Source organism: Sciurus vulgaris, assembly GCF_902686455.1.
Source record: "Sciurus vulgaris genome assembly, chromosome: 18".
Lineage (NCBI taxonomy): Eukaryota > Metazoa > Chordata > Mammalia > Rodentia > Sciuridae > Sciurus > Sciurus vulgaris.
Window position 1 is genome coordinate 4,466,444 of NC_136479.1, and position 3,605 is coordinate 4,470,048.

Genomic DNA, 3,605 nt, shown 5'->3' on the forward strand with positions numbered 1-3,605 from the left:
GGCAGGAGCTGCTGCCCTTTCTGAGCCAGAGGTGACGCTCGGTCTACTGAGATATGGCCTGTGGCAACCCAGAGTCCCATGACAAAGGTGCCGTGTAGACCAGGAGCGTGGCCATTTGTCGTCAGGGGCACGTGCTGCATACAGCCACGGCACAGCAGGGGTTGTCTCTGGCCTCAGTACCGACCCCAAGTGGAGTGTTGCTCTACACTCTCTGGATGGCCACAGGGCCTCCCGAGTTCTCCAGCTCCATGTTAATCTTACTTCAGTGGAAGTATAGTATTCATGCTTTTCATCAAGTGCCGTGTACCCAAGTGTACGTGTCTGTAATGTGTAAGAACCACCCATTGGCATCCTGGTCACTGAAATATTCTGCAGTGCCTGACTGCTGGGTTTTATATGAAGGGGAGCTCAGGGTGCAATGAAGATCTTTAAAAGCTACTATATTTAACCTGATACAGGGTTCAGAGGAGGTGTTTCTAAGTAACTGATATTAGTACTGAGACCAGAGAGATAAATGATGTTTTTCATGTAATCTCCACTTTTCTCTAAAATGGGTAAAACCGTCATGTCTGTTTTGCAAGTGGGGGAAATTCAGTGACTTGAGGAACCATGCCCAGCTATGTGTGGATGTGAGATTCAGTGTCTGGTGCACCTCTGAAACCCACTGCCTTGAACCAGATTCTGGTCTTCCTGGGGCTTCCCCATCATGTATCCAAAAGCCTTAACAGAGGGATTTTGTGAGCAAAGGCCCAGGGTGGGCCTTCTGACACTTCAGGTTTTGTTACCTTAGAACTGGAAGCATCCCACAGTGTGCATAGAACACAGCCTACAGTGTAAACAAACAAACAAAAAAGCATGGACTTGGGAGGAAGGTTTGGATTCAGAGTCTGCTTGGTGACGTACACACCAAGGCTTCAGATGAGCCCTTTCTACATTCTTATACTGAAAGTCTGTTGGGCAACTTCATGGCCAGAACACGGCTGGACTCCGGCCTGTAGTACATCTTTGGATGCTAAGGACAGGCCTAGGAGGGCGTCCTGTCCAGAGAAGGCACTTCCTACAGAATCATTCCCAGACGTTGGGCTAACCCTGTGGGCCTTGGAAGGAGGGAAGCACCAACGGCTTTATAGCCAGGCAGCCACAGATGTGAATGGTGGACACCTGACTCATGTGCCTGACGGGAAGAAGACCGTCAGGCCTCAACCATAGCCACTTCCTTGGCGGTTGGATCTCCCTTTGCCAGAAAAGGGAAACACAGAAAACAGGCTCAGGGACACGAGCTGTTTGGGCTTAAGCATGGCAAGGGGGCCTCCAGACTGAGCCTTCCTGAATGGCCCCCATGTGTCACCTCACAGCCGTGGCTCCTGGGCCCAGCCTGTGGATTTCCAAGCCCACGCCGCAGCCCGTCAGGGAGATGGTGATTACGGTGTCCTCTGTGGGTGTGCTCCTTGGTGGGCAGTGCGCATGGAGATTTGTCCCTGCTCCTGTCCCAGCAGCTCCTGGACCTTGCAGACAGAGGTCCTGCTGCACATGGTTTGGGGAGACAAACTCCTGCTTCCAGGAACACCATCATCTGGGCTTATAGGTTCCATGGGGTGAGTCCTGTCTACAATGAGGTCATGACGGGGACGACTGAGAGAAGAGCAACGGCCGAGGCGTGGCTCCAGGTTGCGGTGGTGGCCCAGTGTGGGTGAGGCCCTGGGTTAAATCCCAGCACCTCAGACAAAGGTCGTCACACCTTTCTGTCTACTGCCTCATCTACCCATCCACCTATCCCCCTAACCATCTGTCCATCCATCTTTTACTGAAATAATATTTTCAAAATAATTTTGCACCTGCATGTATGTAATTGGGGGAGTTGTGGAAAGAGTGGACTCTGATTCCCAACCCTTCCTCTTACAGCTGTGTGACCTTGAGGATCACCCTCTCTGAGATTCGTTCTCCTTGAGTGCTAAAAGCAGATAACAATAAGACCAGCTCCCAGAGTTGTGAGCTGCTTGCCTACAACAGTGCCTAGCCACAGATTCATTTTCAATGGATGTTAGTGATTCTTATTTTTAAACATGCACATTAACGAACAAAAGCAGACATGAATGTCTGTCTACAAAAAGGTATGAAATAAATATCCCCATTTTTTTTTTTTTTTTGGTTTGTTTTAAAAACTGAACTTAAACCTACCTCAGCTCCCATCTTGCTAGACTGGTGGGGGGTTCTGTCTTGGTTATTATTGCAGGATGGGCAAATGCCCAGGATGGGAAGACCCAGCAGGTGAACCCATGTCTTTCCCTTTGTTCACTATAGAAGGTTCTCTTGGACAAATAACAACCAGGTGTTTCTGTTTTCTAAGAGGCCAGTGATGCCAGTTCCCTCCAGGGAGTAGCTTGGGGGTCACCAGGGAAAGAATGTCACCCAACATTTTCCTTCCTACAAGAAGACAAGGCTCTGGGGTGAAAACCACCCACACAGCCATATTTTAGCAAAACTGAATTTTGTGTTTTGAGCAGTCAGGGTTATTTAGTTAAGAGGCAGCAGGACAATTCTTGGGAAACACCAGGTGTCCAGGGCCTCATTTATCTTACATGCTATGCACAGTTGAGTCCAGGAAGAGGGGCCGTGCGATAAGTGGGCCGGGGGTGATCGTCCGCTTGAGGTACCACTTGGCTACCTCCTCCACAGAAGTCAAGACGGAGAGAAATTCACTGAGCATCTGCTATGAGCTGAGCACCCTCTCAGCTCACTTGGATGCAGCCCGTTTCCTCTACCCGTGGGGTTCACTTGAGCTGTGCCTAGGGCTTGTACAGGGAAATTCAGCCCTGAAGGGGCTTCCTCTGAGTTTCAAGGCTGAGTCCCAGGGAGCTGGGGGAAGAAGGTTCCCCGTGGAGAAAACATACCTCCCAAGGCTAAGCAAGGAAGGAGACGCTGGCTTGCACACCAGAGGGGTCAAAGGGAGGGATACATGTTAGGAGAGCAAAGGAGAGGGGTCTTACGGAACAGAGTCACTGGAAGCCCAGCTTGTGCTGGGGACCATCTGTGGCTGTGTATGCCTTGGTTTCTCAGCCTCTGCGTGCTTCTGTGTCTTCAGGGTTGCAGGTTGTGTGTGTTGATGGAAGACGGGAAGCACCAGAGGCCACCTGCACAGCTGCGTGTGTAGGGTGGTGGTCACTAAAACCCACTTTGGGCCCACCTCTTATTCTGGCAGGATCGTGTCCACATCCTGGCTTCTTATTCCCCCCTCTCCTCGTGTGTGCTGTGGGTTCGTGAATGTGGCTAACTCAATGGTTTTTCCTGGGACCTTAGTGCAGCAGCCAGTGGCCCCTGGCCGTAGGGTAGGTTTAGAAATGGTGCTGTGGCTGCAGAGGCTGCAGTGTCCTCTGCAAAGGATCGCGAGGTGTCAACCCGGCTTCAGCGCTGCCCCCGCCCTTCAGCCTCCACTGCCTTTGGGGAACAGTCAGCACTCCTTCCTGAGAACTCCTTTTGAGATTAAACCCATCCCGGTTAGTTTCTGCTGTCTGTAGCCAAGAACCCTCGATTGATACAGGCAGCAAGCACGTCCAGGCTGTGTGGGTGGAAGCGGGTGGGCCAGGGACTCATCATGACCTTTTTGG